This window comes from Bufo gargarizans, chromosome 4, assembly GCF_014858855.1.
Source record: "Bufo gargarizans isolate SCDJY-AF-19 chromosome 4, ASM1485885v1, whole genome shotgun sequence".
In the NCBI taxonomy this organism is placed as follows: Eukaryota; Metazoa; Chordata; class Amphibia; order Anura; family Bufonidae; genus Bufo; species Bufo gargarizans.
The window spans coordinates 179,691,189-179,707,484 of NC_058083.1; the positions used below are offsets into that span (position 1 = coordinate 179,691,189).

General features: G+C 49.6%; 1 protein-coding gene across 3 annotated transcripts in view; it reads left to right on the forward strand.

Annotated features, from left to right (window-relative positions):
* Positions 1–553: 553 nt before the first annotated feature.
* The window catches only part of PLD1 (phospholipase D1), a 254,625-nt gene continuing 238,882 nt past the window's right edge, over positions 554–16,296 (forward strand). For 2 of the 3 annotated variants that reach the window (XM_044288589.1, XM_044288586.1), the window contains exon 1: positions 13,681–13,798. The gene's annotated coding sequence lies outside the window, so the exon portion shown is untranslated. Of the gene's footprint in view, positions 621–13,680; positions 13,799–16,296 lie in introns of those variants that run through there. The other variant, XM_044288588.1, reaches the window with a different exon arrangement.

A 16,296-nucleotide genomic window follows, 5' to 3' on the forward strand; every position in this document is an offset into this window, starting at 1 on the left:
CACCAGTAAAATTTATTTTGGGGGCCCACCATACGGATATATTCAAATATAAATAATCTAACAAGTTTTTAATATGAACATAGGCTGGTTGAGGTGCTGTACACTGAATATATGTATGTAGTGCAGTAAATCTAATGTATTATGTGCCACTTGTGCAGGGGTAGGAGACTAGGGGCCCAACTTGCTCAAGGGCCCACCAGGTGCTTCCCCTGTACCCCTGTGGGCCAGTCCGAGCCTGGTCCCAGCATTCTGTATCATTGATGCAAACATTGTATATGTATGCATGCATAATACATGGACTAGTAATGAAAGTGGCTGGCTTGTGCCCACTATATAATGCCAGCACATTTTAAAGCAGTTGTCTCACTTCAGCAAGTGGCAATTATCATGTAGAGAACGTTAATACAAGACACTTACTAGTGGAAGGCTGAAAAGTCAGCCTGAATTTGTGGGAGGGGCATATTACCTTCTTAAGCCCCAGCCTCCAGCTCCTCAGGGCGCTTCTGTTCACATTCTGGATAGGGAGTCGCCTGCTCTGGTGCTGCATCTGTGCATGTTGTGAGTAGCTTTCATCTGGTTCGGTTCGGTTGGTTTCGTTTTCATACACGTCTTCAGGAGAGGTAATTTTGCGCAAACAATGCGCCACAAGGGCTCCATCAGCCGCGGTCACATACTCCCGGCTCCCCGAGTTGGCATGCGTTCCAGCGTGGAACGCGTGCCAATTCTCATGTCCGCACCAAATTTCTTCTTGTCTCCTTCCTTGGTTCCCTCCCTGTGTTCCCCTCCAACTTCCTCCCGAGATAGCAGGGGGGGCAGGGTCTGGCCCGCAGATCCCCCTCTCCACACGGCCTCCCCGTCCTCACCTCAGGCCCCACTGCAAGCCGGCGTGCGTTCCAGCGTGGAGCGCACGCCGGAAATCCGCCGCAAGGCATGGGCCGGGTCACGTGGCCGGCGTGCGTTCCGGCTTGGAGCGCACGCCGGAGTCCCTCGGCCGGGTCTGGGCCTGGTCGCGTGTGCGGCGTGCGTTCCAGCTTGGAGCGCACGCCGGAGTGCTTCCGTCAGGCCTGGGCCCATAAATGTACATCAGAAACCCTGTCAAAGTTAAAATCACTATGCACCATGACTCTTTTGTTAAGGGAAAAACCGTGCTCTTTTATTCACTCCAGTGCATCACATCTAAACTGTGCAATTCAACACAACAGCAATGTCCATAAACCCCCACCTCCCACAAAGGATCCCCAAACGCTGCAGGCGTCTTGGTGCCTGTTCACACAGTCTCTCACATCCGTGGTCAGTACTACACCTTGTCATGGGGTGGGTTTGTCCAAGTTCATGCAAGTTAGACAGGCCACGTGTCGGCCTGGACAAGGGATTGGCTCCGGCCACAGGATCCCCTTCTTTTGGTCCTTCGCTGAGCCTGCAGCAATTGGGCAGTCCTTGGTAGACGAGCGGACTACAGCGCTCAGCCCGACCGAGCGATCAGCCTCCTGCAGTGAGACAGGAGACCACACTTCATCAGCAGCCCCACAGTCAGTGAGCATCAAACCTATATTCACAGCCCTGGGTGTAGCAGGCAGACCACACCCAGCAAGCATAGTGAAGGATTAACTCCTTCCCTACCCAACTAAGGCCAGAGATAACCAACCTGCCAGGATCAGTGTAGACTGACACCAACAACTGAAACCTGTCCACCCGTGGTGGTCCGTGGGGAACAGACACCCACCCTGCTCTTACTCCACCAGGGCCACGACCCCCGGTGGTACGTATCTTCCATCCACTACCACTCCAGACATTCTCTTACAATATATTAAAAAAAAAAAAAAAAAAAAATTATACAATAAATTTTTTTTTTATTTTATAAAGAAATTTAAATAGATCTACAAGTTAATCGGTAGGTTCCAATTTCCAGCCATTTCATACGCACTCCCGCCGTGCGGGAGCGAGGCAGTCATCCTTGGTTCCTCATTCCGCTGGGCTGGAAGGGACCAGGTTAGCACGGGTTAAAAAAAAAAAATTAAAAAAATTTGGGGGTCTCACCATAAGTAGTCCAGGCCATCATTCCTCGCCATACCCATTTAGCGGTCACCATACGCTCACCGCAGTCTTCTACTCTATGGGCGACATGCCACATGTTATATATCTATGCTTCACGTGATATACTGCTGTCTCATCTACTACCTACTTCTGTCTCCTGGCTCGCCAGGCTCATACCTACCTCTGCCTCCTGGATCGCCCAGGCACGCACCTACCTCTGCCTCCTGGATCGCCCAGGCACGCACCTACCTCTGCCTCCTGGATCGCCCAGGCACGCACCTACCTCTGCCTCCTGGATCGCCCAGGCACGCACCTACCTCTGCCTCCTGGATCGCCCAGGCACGCACCTACCTCTGCCTCCTGGATCGCCCAGGCACGCACCTACCTCTGCCTCCTGGATCGCCCAGGCACGCACCTACCTCTGCCTCCTGGATCGCCCAGGCACGCACCTACCTCTGCCTCCTGGATCGCCCAGGCACGCACCTACCTCTGCCTCCTGGATCGCCCAGGCACGCACCTACCTTCCTCTGTCTCCTGGTTCGTCCAGGCCCATACCTACTTCTGTCTCCTGGTTCGTCCAGGCTCATACCTACCTCTGTCTCCTGGTTCGTCCAGGCTCATACCTACCTCTGTCTCCTGGTTCGTCCAGGCTCATACCTACCTCTGTCTCCTGGTTCGTCCAGGCTCATACCTACCTCTGTCTCCTGGTTCGTCCAGGCTCATACCTACCTCTGTCTCCTGGTTCGTCCAGGCTCATACCTACCTCTGTCTCCTGGTTCGTCCAGGCTCATACCTACCTCTGTCTCCTGGTTCGTCCAGGCTCATACCTACCTCTGTCTCCTGGTTCGTCCAGGCTCATACCTACCTCTGTCTCCTGGTTCGTCCAGGCTCATACCTACCTCTGTCTCCTGGTTCGTCCAGGCTCATACCTACCTCTGTCTCCTGGTTCGTCCAGGCTCATACCTACCTCTGCCTCCTGGATCGCCCAGGCACGCACCTTCTTCTGTCTCCTGGTTCGCCCAGGCTCATTCCTACCTCTGCCTCCTGGTTCGCCCAGGCTCATTCCTACCTCTGTCTCCTGGTTCGTCCAGGCTCATACCTACCTCTGTCTCCTGGTTCGTCCAGGCTCATACCTACCTCTGTCTCCTGGTTCGTCCAGGCTCATACCTACCTCTGTCTCCTGGTTCGTCCAGGCTCATACCTACCTCTGTCTCCTGGTTCGTCCAGGCTCATACCTACCTCTGCCTCCTGGATCGCCCAGGCACGCACCTTCTTCTGTCTCCTGGTTCGCCCAGGCTCATTCCTACCTCTGCCTCCTGGTTCGCCCAGGCTCATTCCTACCTCTGCCTCCTGGTTCACCCAGGCCTGTCATCCTCCCCGAAAGGTGTAGGTAAGCTCAGGATTCAATGTATTTGCCTGAATCGCTCAGGTTCCATGCAGCTGCCTGGAACGCTCGGGGGTTTCTCAGCAGGGTCCGGCTGGTTCCTGGTTACCCGGTTCGTGTCCGGCACGTCTGGATTTCTGTTTCCCACAGGTCTTGTTGCATGCAGCGCGACTTCGGGCCCTGATTCTGGCAGTTCAGGGTCATCCAGCAGTTGGCCATGATGCCCAGGCTGCATGCTGGTTCTCCGTCGCTTCATTCCAGTGCCACCAGATCACACCTCTCTCCGGGTCTCGTACCAACGCTAGTTTATTTCAGGTAAGCAGGGCCTCAGGCCACCGGAATTTCGATCCTTCCTCAATTGTGTCACAGGGCGTCTCCGTGTCTGGTTATTCCACGGTGCCAGGTTTCAGGTAAGGTCGAGCCGGGTGGCGGCTTTACGCACCTCCAAAAAAAAAAAATATATATATATATAAATAAAAAAAAAGGGGGGAAATATATATATATTTTTAGGGGGGTTTCCGGGGAGGGGGTTTCTGACGCACCCCAGGTCTCATTTCCCTGAATCGCTTGGGTTTTATGTATTCCCCTGAATCGCTCAGGTTTTACGTATTTTCCCTGAAATCACTCAGGTCATGTATTTCCCTGAATCGCTCAGGTTTGTATTTTCCTGTCTCTTCAGGTTGTCGGTATTTCCAGGGTGTATGTATTAATTTTACAGGCTATAGCTACTAGAGAGATCGTTGATCCAGGGAGTTATTCTGATTGCCTGATTGGAGTCGGGAAGGAATTTTTTATTCCCCTGAAATGAGGAAAATTGGCTTCTACCTCACAGGGGTTTTTTGCCTTCCTCTGGATCAACTTGCAGGATGTCAGGCCGAACTGGATGGACAAATGTCTTTTTCGGCCTTATGTACTATGTTATTATGTTACTATGTATTTTCCTGATTCACTCAGGTCACGTATTTCCCTGAAATCGCTCAGGTCTTATTTCCCACAGGTTGTTCGCATTTGCCTGAATCGGTCAGGATCCAATATATTTGCCTGAAACGCTCAGAGGTTTTCCCGTACCATCAGGAAACTACCAAGCCGGCGTCAAGGTTTCCAAAGTTTTTTTAAGGTCCCACACGCAGGTGGCTTGAACGATGTCTCCTACACCCTGGCGTTCATAGCCCACTGTCACTGCAAATCTCAGGCTGTCATTTAACACCATCAAGCTGTACCTAGCGGGGAGACAGCACTGCGCCATGTGGGTAGGTGGCGCGCAGCCTGTCTCCGGTGAGATGTTTGGGAGACTCTCGTCCGCGCTGGATGGATTTCCTTTTTGGCCACTCTCCTAGTTTGATTGTTAGGGCAGCCGTGTATCTCGGGTTTTGCGGGTTCCTCGGGCCAGGTGAGTTCACCAGCACCTCCCCTAAACGTTAGGGGTTGCCGGTGCGACAGTTGTCCTGGGCCCATGACCTTTGTGGCCTCTGGCTCCCTTCCACGAAGGCCAATCAGCATGGACCATCCTCGGAGGTCAGGTTTTAAAACCTCCAACGATTGGTGCCCAGTCATGGTCCCCCGTCAATTGCTGGCCCCGTTGCAATGGCCTCCCCAGAGGCCCCGCTGCTTCCTTGGCGTTGGGGGCCCCTGTCATCAATCCAGTTTTGTGGCCCACATCATAACGCTGGCCTCAGGTCTCGGTCGTAACCCGCTGGCCACCACGGGACTCTCGCTCTGAACTGGAGCTGCGCCCTCAGCATCGAAAACGGGGTCTCGGCGCACGGGTTAAATGCTTGGGTAGGTGGCGCTCTTCTTGCTTCACGAGATACATCCCGAACCCGCATGTTGAGATTTCCCAGGCATTTTGTAATCTTGCTCTCTGGGTGGTTTTGAAGGCTTTTGGTCACTACTCTGCTCTCCTCGTTTATTTTTGCCCACTACTAGGCTTACCCTCGCTCCTGGCTTCCGGCACAACACAGCCAGCTAGGTCAGGGGAAGCGCTTCACCCACTCATCACAGTTAAGCCTCTCCCATAAGTGGAAGGCTGAAAAGTCAGCCTGAATTTGTGGGAGGGGCATATTACCTTCTTAAGCCCCAGCCTCCAGCTCCTCAGGGCGCTTCTGTTCACACCCACCCCCCCCCCCTGTTCTCAAACACTCCCTTTTAGGGTATGCCCACTACTAGGCTTACCCTCGCTCCTGGCTTCCGGCACAACACAGCCAGCTAGGTCAGGGGAAGCGCTTCACCCACTCATCACAGTTAAGCCTCTCCCATAAATGTATTGTTATTATCCATATTGCTTCCTTTGGATTCATTTTTCCATCACATTATACACTGCTGGTTTCCATGGTTACGACCACCCTGCAATCCATCAGCGGTGGCCATGCTTACACATTATAGCAAAAAGTAGCCAGGATTGTAGGAGTGCACATAGGCTGTTGCTTTTTCCTATAATGTGCAAGCACGTCCACCGTTGCTGGATTGCAGGGTGGTTGTAACCATGGAAATGAGACGTGTATGATGTGATGGAAAAATGAATCCAGCCAGCAAAGGAAGCAATATGGACAATCACAATACATTAGTAAGTGCCTTGTTTTACCTTTCTCTACATAATAAATGCCATTTGCTGAAGTGAGACAACCACTTTAAGGCTGTGCGTTTACTGAAATGAATTTGCTTTATTATTTCGCCGTGTTCGCCTCCTTGGTATATTTCATGTGGAAATGTAAACAGCCTGATATCGCTGTGCCACAAAGAATAGAGGGTGTTGTATCTGCACATAAAGGTTTTGTATTTTTACATTCTGGTCCCTCCCTTTGTCAATTGTCTGCTGTGTATAGACATATAAACACACCATTTCTCTCCTGCCCGCATTTCCTGGTTTCTTAGAACTTGTCACAGTAATAAACTGGAGATGCTGAATGTGCGAGAAAGCAGCGGTGCCTGCGAACAAGTGGGGCACAAGGGTGCAGCCGCGAAAAGACACCTCTGATTACTGATACATTGGTGACAGCTTACTGTTGCTCAGCTGCCATTACTTGCAAGACATAGAAGATGTCTGAACACATCCTTACAGCACTGTGATAGACCTCTGATTTGTCTCTGTGTATATTATGCATACTGACAATGGCCTCCTTCACATGAGCGTATTGAGATCCGTCTGTATTCCGGCTCCATAATACGCACAGATTCCGGATGATATACCATCCAGATTGTCATCAGTATTTCTTCAGTAATTCATCCAGCTTTACATACTTATTCCTTCCTGTATTTTTGATGCACTCCCATAGACTATAAATGGCGTGTTAGGAAGTAAATACACACAAATCTTGGACATGCTGCGTATTTCAAATACTGATGGAAATGATACGCCCATGTGAATAGCCCTATTCATTAAAGGGGTTATCCAATTTTAAGAAAACCCTCCCACATGTGCTGAGCCCCTCAAGGGTAATATACTTACCCCGCTCCCGAGTTTTAATCCGTGTGCAGGGAGAGCAGCAGCGGCGGTGCCGAGAGCGGGGTAAGTAGATTACCGGTGAAAGGCCCGGCACATGTGGGGTGGGGGGGGGGGGGTTCTTAAAATTGGATAACCCCTTTAACATTATCAGCAGATTCAGATACACAAAATATGCGCCATACAGTATATGAATTGCAGACACTGGTGTGAAAGATGCCAATGTGGACCTCAGAACAAACAAGGCCCCATACCGCTGTATTAGAAAGTCTACCTCTAATATGATGTGAGAGAGGGTGCAAACTCTTCGGGATTCATATTCTTACCAAGATGTTTTATGTGGTCATGGGGAGGTGACAGGCCTTGTTTTTCATGTGAAGTAAACCATAACAATGATGTCAATGAAGGTTCTGGAACTTTCTCATATACTTTTGCAGAAAGCCCAGGAGGCGTCGGAGTGGAGGATGGAAGTGGTAGTGGCTGTAACAATCAGTCACTGTTTCTGCCTAGGGCCGTGCAGTGAAAGGAGGGCTCCAACCTTTCTTCCCTCGGGGCACATCCTGGTTCTAGAGTTCCTTCCTGAGGGTAGTTGGGGTGCCAATGATGGTAGGTGTCTGGGTGTAAGGCAGGACGTGTGGAGTGCAATGGCCAGCGTATGATACAGGAGTCAGTAAACCAGGCCAGAGATAGAAGAATACATTTCTCTTGTTACTCAAGTGCAAGATGGGAGTTGTAGTACATCCAATTATAGCAGACACAGTTCAATTCTCTCCCAGATAGCAGTGTATGGATTTGGACGATTTGTATACTATTTTGCTGACGTCTCTTTGAATGCACATCTGGCCAGGACATGTCCAGGTGTGAAGAGCGTCTTTAATGGTGTCTCTCACGGCAGCAAAGTGAATGACTGAATAGCTGTCGTAACAGGTTACCTTGCTGACTAGGGATGAGTGAACTTCTGTTTTTAAGTTTCGCATCCAAGGTTCGAGTTATCTAAGAATTGCTTTATGGATTCTGCTACCACGGAGCACAAGTTATGGATTGTGGTAGGGGAATCTATAACGGAATTCTAAGATAACCCGAACCTGTACGCCGAACTTGCAAACAGAAGTTCTCTCATCCCTATTGCTGACTCCTATCCTTGGCCATGCAGATTCTAAGTTTTCCTATTCTTTCCTTATCTTTCTGTAGATCTTTCAGAGATCTGTGAGTTTCTGTAGCTTTTTGAGCCTAAGGCGTAAGAAGAAGGATCATAGGTCACTGCTTCCTGCATCTCTGAACTCAGCCTCTGCTCTGGGGTACTGCACTTTGTGCAGGGCCGGCCTTAGGTGTTCAGGCGCCCTGTGCGAGCTAACCTTGTGGCGCCCCCCCCCCCCCCCCAAAAAAAAAAAAAAAACACTGCTTGTTGCTGGCATCATGGCATAGGCTGGCTGACTATCCAACCAAGTAGTTACCAGCCCTCACACCCCAAAGGCCGGTGTAATGTTATACTTCCCTAGTTCGTGAGATTTCCCTACCCTCGTCACTTCCGGTCGCACCGGACATGACGTGAGGAGGTGTGCAGCGCCGCACAGGCGCACAACCACAGGTTAGGGAAATTTCACAGCAGAGTGCGCATGCGCCAGGAGCCTCGCCGGCGGTTAGGGTAGGGAAAAACTATGGGCCAATGCGCAGTGATCGGATGGATGTTTTCAGCTGAACACCGGCCGACACTGCGCATGCACCGGGAGCCTCACCAGCGGTTAGGGAAGGGAAAAATTACGTACGGGCCAGTGCTTTTTTCCTACCCTAACCGCTGGTGAGGCTCCCAGCGCATGCACAGTGTCGGCCGGTGTCCAGCTGAGAAAATTTGTTTCCAATGTAGTATTAATAACTAAACAATTAAATAATAAACATATTGCATTGTCTACTTACCACCAGGACAATAAGATGATCTGGACTCTGGCTGCAGTCTGGCTCTGGGGACTCCATTGTCACTCTCCCCCCCCCCCCTTCCCTTGTCACTCTCATTATCCCCCCTCTCCCTTGTCACTCTCATTATTCCACCCGCCCTCCCTTGTCACTCTCATTATTCCCCCCCCCATCACTCTCATTATTCCCCCCCCCCCATCACTCTCATTATTCCCCCCCATCACTCTCATTATTTTCATTATTTCCCCCCCCAATCACTCTCATTATTTCCCCCCCCAATCACTCTCATTATTTCCCCCCCCAATCACTCTCATTATTTCCCCCCCCAATCACTCTCATTATTTCCCCCCCCCATCACTCTCATTATTTCCCCCCCCATCACTCTCATTATTTCCCCCCCCATCACTCTCATTATTCCCCCCCCCCATCACTCTCATTATTCCCCCCCCCATCACTCTCATTATTCCCCCCCATCACTCTCATTATTTCCCCCCCCATCACTCTCATTATTTCCCCCCCCATCACTCTCATTATTTCCCCCCCCATCACTCTCATTATTCCCCCCCCCCATCACTCTCATTATTCCCCCCCCCCATCACTCTCATTATTCCCCCCCATCACTCTCATTATTCCCCCCCATCACTCTCATTATTTCCCCCCATCACTCTCATTATTCCCCCCCCCATCACTCTCATTATTCCCCCCCCATCACTCTCATTATTCCCCCCCCATCACTCTCATTATTCCCCCCCCCATCACTCTCATTATCCCCCCCCCATCACTCTCATTATCCCCCCCATCACTCTCATTATTCCCCCCCCATTACTCTCATTATTTCCCCTCCCCCCCCATCACCCTCATTATTTACTCCCCCCTCCCCCCTTGTCACTCTCTCTCTTTCTTTCCTCCCCCCTCGTCACTCTCTCTCTTTCTTTCCTCCCCCCTCCCCCCTTGTCACTCTCTCTCTTTCTTTCCTCCCCCCCTTGTCACTCTCTCTCTTTCTTTCCTCCCCCCTTGTCACTCTCTCTCTCTCTTTCTTTCCTCCCCCCTTGTCACTCTCTCTCTTTCTTTCCTCCCCCCTCCCCCCTTGTCACTCTCTCTCTTTCTTTCCTCCCCCCTCCCCCCTTGTCACTCTCTCTCTTTCTTTCCTCCCCCCTCCCCCCTTGTCACTCTCTCTCTTTCTTTCCTCCCCCCTCCCCCCTTGTCACTCTCTCTCTTTCTTTCCTCCCCCCTCCCCCCTTGTCACTCTCTTTCTACTCCCACCTCTAGTGTAGCGTGGCCGAGCTCTGTTCGATCCGCGGTACAGGAGCATTTGTTTCCTGTACCCGGCCGGACTGACAGGAAGTGCACACTAAGTGAGCACTTCCTGTCAGTCCGGCCGGGTACAGGAAACAAAAGCTCCTGTACCGCGGACCTAACAGAGCTCGGCCACGCTACACTAACAGGCGCAGGCAGGATTCTTTAGAGCGGCAAGCCACTCAGGCGGCGCAGAATGAGGGGCGCCGCCAGCCGCCCCCAACTTATATAAGCAACTTTTTTTTTTACCGCAACGGGCGCCGGGCGCCCCCTGCTGAGTACAGGAGGGGGGGGGGGGGGGCGCCCCTTGGGAAAACATAAGTGCCGCCTCGCCTGCCCATATTACATTGCGGGCTGTCGGCCGCCCGGCGCCCCTGTTGCTATGGCGCCCTGTGCGGCCGCACAGCCCGCACACCCCAAAGGCCGGCCCTGACTTTGTGTTTCAGTTCCTCACCATATTCAATATATTTGTTTGCTGTTAAAACTCCTAGCATGCCCTAATAGCTGTCCAGGTATGCTGGGAGTTGTAGTTTTGCAACAGCTGGAGGGCCACAGGTTTGGCATCCCTGCCATAGGGTAAGGTAAAACATATTTTCCAAGTGGACCTAAAATTTGCAAGTGTTATGTCTCATCAACACGTCAGTGTTCGGTCAGTGATTTCCATCAGTGATTTTCAGCCAAGACCAGGTGCAGCTCTAAACACAGAAGAGGTGCAGATCTTCCCCTTATACTTTATGTGTACCTGCACACGACCGTATGTGTTTTGCGGATCCGCCCCAAAAAACTGATGACTTTTTTTTTGGCGGATCCATTGTAATAATACCTATCCTTGTCCGCAAACTAGAAAAAAATAGGACATGCACTATTTTTTTTGCGGAGCAACGGAAAGGATATACTGATGTGGACAGCACATGGTGTACTGTCCGCGTTTTTTTTGCGGACCCATTGAAATGACTGGGTCTGCATCCTATCCGCAAAAAAAACGGAACGGACACGGAAACAAAGTACGGTCGTGTGCATGAGGCCTATGTCTGTGGAGGCTCCAATCCTGGATTTGGCTCACAATTACCCTGGGTTCACACCTGAGCGTTCTGAAAGGAGAGCTCTGTATGCGCGATTGTACTGGCGTTTGCAATCGCGCATACAGAGACATGCCAACGCCCATTGTCGCGCGTTCCCGAATGTCTATGTACGGGAACGCACGACGCGCCCCAAAGAAGCTCATGTACTTTTTGGAGCGTTGGGCGTTTTACAGCGCGATCGTACGCGCTGTAAAACGCCCAGATGTGAACCATTCCCATAGGGAATTATTGGTTTCTCGTTGTTGAGCTTTTTACAGCGCGTAGGAACGCGCTGTAAAACGCTTAGGTGTGAACCCAGTGTTAGGGATGAGGGAATCGACTTCTGATGAAACATCCAAGGTCGATTCGCATAAAACTTCGTTCTAATACTGTACAGAGCAGGAGCTCCGTACAGTATTAGAATGTATTGGCTCTGATGAGTCGAAGTTATTGCTTCGCGAAGTCTCGTGAGACTTCGGGTAATAACTTCATAAATTAATTTGTACAGTAAAAAAACATTTCTCGAACTCGGGTTTGGTTCCAATGACTTCGGGTCATCGGAGCCAATACATTTTAAGGCTACTTTCACACTAGCGTTCGATCGGATCCGTTCTGAACGGATCCGATCATAATAATGCAGACGGAGGCTCCGTTCAGAACGGATCCGTCTGCATTATATTGGCATATAAAAGCTAAGTGTGAAAATAGCCTCGTACGGATCCGTCCAGACTTTCAATGTAAAGTCAATGGGGGACGGATCCGCTTGAAGATTGAGCCATATTGTGGCATCTTCAAACGGATCCGTCCCCATTGACTTACATTGTAAGTCTGGACGGATCCGCACGCCTCCGCACGGCCAGGCGGACACCCGAACGCTGCAAGCAGCGTTCAGCTGTCCGCCTGTCCGTGCGGAGGCGAGCGGAGCGGAGGCTGAACGCCGCCAGACGGATGCAGTCTGAGCGGATCCGCATCCATTCAGACTGCATCAGGGCTGGACGAAAGCGTTCGGGTCCGCTCGTGAGCTCCTTCAAACGGAGCTCACGAGCGGACAGCCGAACGCTAGTGTGAAAGTAGCCTAATACTGTACGGAGCTCCTGCTCCTTACAGTATTAGAACAAAGTTTTATGCAAATCGACTTTGGATGTTTCATCCGAAGTTGATTCGCTCATCCCTACTCACAATAACTGATGGAACTCACTGACCAAAACACTGATGGAATAAACACTATGTGAGGGCATTAACCCTTTCCTGACCAGCACTGTAATAGTACGGCGCTGGCAGGGTCTTTAAAGATGGCATCCGTCCTGAGTTGAGCGGGTGCCATTCCTGCGGGTGGTCTGCTGTTTCTTATAGCAGACACCTGCGGTTAATGTCCGCAACTGGCAGTATCGTCAATCGCGGATATTTAACCCCCTCAGATGCCGTGGTCAATCCTCAGCGCAACCCCATTTATTTTTATGGGGCCTGCGCTACGTGAAAAACGCACAAAATAGAGCTTGCTGCGATTTTCACACAACGCACAAGTGATGCGTGAAAATCACCGCTCATGTGAACAGCACCATAGAAATGAATCGGTCAGGATTCAGTGCGGGTGCAATGCGTTCAACTCACACATCGCATCCGCGCGGAATACTCGCCTGTGTGAAAGGGGCCTTAGACTGGTGTAAAAAGCTGGTCTTAGGCTACTTTCACACTTGCAGCAGAGGATTCCGGCAGGCAGTTCCGTCACCGGAACCGTCAAAATGTATGCAAACTGATGGCATTTGTCAGATGGATCAGATGGATGAAATGCCGGATCCATCTCTCCGGTGTTATCCAGCATTTATTTTTTTTCACATTTTTTGCGGTCTGAGATTATGCGCAGACCGCAAAAACGGATCCGTTTTGCCGGAACATTAATGCATTTCAATGGGAAAAAATGCTGGATCTGGCATGTGTTCCGGAATTTTGGACGGAGATAAAATTGCAACATGCTGCGGTATTATCTCTGTCCTGAAAAGTCAAAGAGACTGAACTGAAGACATCCTGAACGGACTGCTCTCCATTCAGAATGAATTAGGATAAAACTGATCAGTTCTGTTCCGGTATAGAGCCCCTAGGACGGAACTCAATGCCGGAAAAGAATAATGCTAGTGTGAAAGTATCCCAAAATTACCCCCAATGTTCTGTGAGCTAAATGACCTGGACTCCAGACTGATACATAGTAGCAGACTACCAGATTTGTGTAGCTGCTACTGCTGCTTATGGAAATGCCACGAAAAACAGCATTGTGATAGTTCTGCAATTAAAAAAAGCACAAGTATGTGTCTGGTTTTCCACTGAACTCTATGTGGAAATGCCTCAAGTGAATAATGAAGCAACAGTTCCTGAGCGTTAATTGCAGAAATGAAGAAATAAAATTCTATTCAATCTATAGGCAGGTTTCAAGATAAACTGCGGCTGATCTCTGGGTGTGAACTAGTTAAAGTTTAGAAGCAGTTGTGGGATTACCCCATACACAAGTCACTAGCAGAGGCTGAGGTCCCACCAAGAAGTGCAGCCTGTATTGTGTTAGCGGGCGTGTCACTCACTGGATCCGGATATCTATCTCCCTGCAGAACAGGTTGCAGCCAGCAGCTGCTGCACCACATCCCCCTGCTACTGACTGCGGCACCCAGGGACTGGCACATACAGGTACACACCACTTACTACTTCAGGGGGCATATTGCTGGGTAACACATTAGACCTGGACTGCATTGCAGGAGCTGTGTATGAGAGGGGAGGAGTCCTTGGGTATGGCATTGTGTGGCATCAGAACACATCTGCTCTGCACAAAGCTCTGCTACAGCATGTGTGAGAATGTGTGCGGATGGTGCCTGGGCATAGTGCTAATGTGAATGGGTAGTCTACTTCATCCTGTTCATTGTAATGGAGGGACGCTGCAGCCCTGGCAGGTGTCAGAGATTGCAAATAGCTTCTTTAGGTGTAAAGACACCCTATAGGACTATTTACTTCAGGGCACTTTCTAAGATTTTACAGTCAATACTAAAATACGAGCCATGCTAGTAATGGATTAGCAGCTCTTCCTAAAGGTAAACTAAGTTCTGTGGGACATGGGTAGGGAGAAGGAGGTGCCTTATTTGCTTCTGTCGAGCTATTTCTACATTAGTGCTCATGCCCACAGCTGTATTCTGGCCCCTTGTCCAAATACAAAAAACAAATAGGGGCTATCTATAGGCACCTGTAGAAATCTATGCTCATACCGCATGGTTTTGCATTCAGAAAGCTTGTGAGATGGTCCATTGCATGTCATATTACAGAGGTGTTATAGGACGACTGTTTCTAGGGGAGAAACTTAACGGAGGCGCCACAAAGAAATGTCAGTAGTGCACATTGAGTGTTGAGCAAATCTAACCTGATGAAGTGGAATTCGATCCGAATTTCATGGACAATTCATTTCATTGCAAAGCCAAATTTTTTTCGTGCTTCATAGTAACTAATCGATTTTCCCTGAATGGCTGTAAAAAATGAAACAAATCATACTTGCCTCATCCATTTGAGCGCAAGGAGCCAGCCACCACCATCTAGATTGAAGATCCCGCGTGAAATCCTGTGCGCCGGGCGACGTGATGACGTCAACACAGGCTGAACGAGATTTGAGACTGAACACTGCTCTTCTGAAGTAAACTTGCAGCATCATTATGATTTAAGATGCTGTGAATTCCTATCTCATCCCAAATCTACTGAACTGTAGTCATCGCATTATGTGACTACACTTCAGTCGACCCACAGTCATCTCCTTTCTTACTTCAAATGTTGCTGCTATTTCTGACTGTCACAAAGCTGTGGAAGTTTTGTAAAGAAAAAAATCCACATTAAAGCAAGACAAAAAAATGTGGTGTTCTATTGAAACATCTATATTGGATATTTAATAAAAATGTGCAGTCACTACTGAATGAGCATCAGACATTTTGAATCTGTAGAACTGTGATACCTGGTACCTGTTTTTGAGCTTATACATTTTTTGATTTTTTTGTATCATTATTGAGCTATACCACTAGTATCCAGAAATACTTCACTTTCCATGCAATTCAGTGCATCTCTGTGGACTACAGGTGCCTCTCGATATCCCTATACACCCTTCTGCAATGGTGTATATTACTGGATATACTGCTACATCCCCCTAATACTGTATGGATGATAATGGTGGATGTTACTGGATATAATGCTACATCCCCCATGTACTGTATGGATGATAATGGTGGATGTTACTGGATATAATGCTACATCCCCCATGTACTGTATGGATGATAATGGTGGATGTTACTGGATATACTGTTATACCCTCCATATATGGATGATAATGGTGTATATTACTGAATATACTGCTGTATACCCCCTTACAGTGCTGGTTACAAGAACACTGTACAGTATTGGTTACATGAGTAGGTTATTGGCTATTTTCACGGGGCCTCCCTTACTTGCTCTGACCCAGCTTATTACTCTAAATTCCGCAAATAAAACACTGAGACCAAATTTGGATTTTAATGGCCACAGCAGCCGTTTATTAAAATCAATACAATAACCATAAATAACAACTACAAATGTTTTTTACTTCTGACGAGGGAGGTCCCTGAAGCCCAAAATTCATTTAAACACAACTCCCCAAACTGGCACGTCCATCTTGCCTCCAGCTGTAAAGCACCAGCTCGGAGACCACCTGACGGATGCCTTTCATCCAAGCCAACTGTCCAACCATGGGAGTCCAGCCCCACCATTGAGGCCCTCCCATTCTCCCGAAGCATCTGTACCACCAACTTCGAGGACCTCCCACCGCCAACGACGCGCAACCTGACCAACCTCCCTCAGAGTTGCACGTTCCTCCACACCCCAAGTGCTCTCTCAATTCATCATTGCAGCCCAAAAGACCACAAATGAATACCCACGGCATTCAGATGCACACCATCCGCCCTCCAAAACGCCTCCACACCCGGCTCCAATTCTGAATGCCACACCGCCACCGCACCATTCCTGGCCAAAAACTTTCCCAATGCCCTGATAACTTTAATCCTTGCCTTAAGGTGCTTCACTGATCGTGCCCCATGCCACACCTGGCGAGACACAATGTCGGACCATACAGTTACCATGCCAGGGAATAACGACCACAAACGTAATAAATCAAACTTAATGTC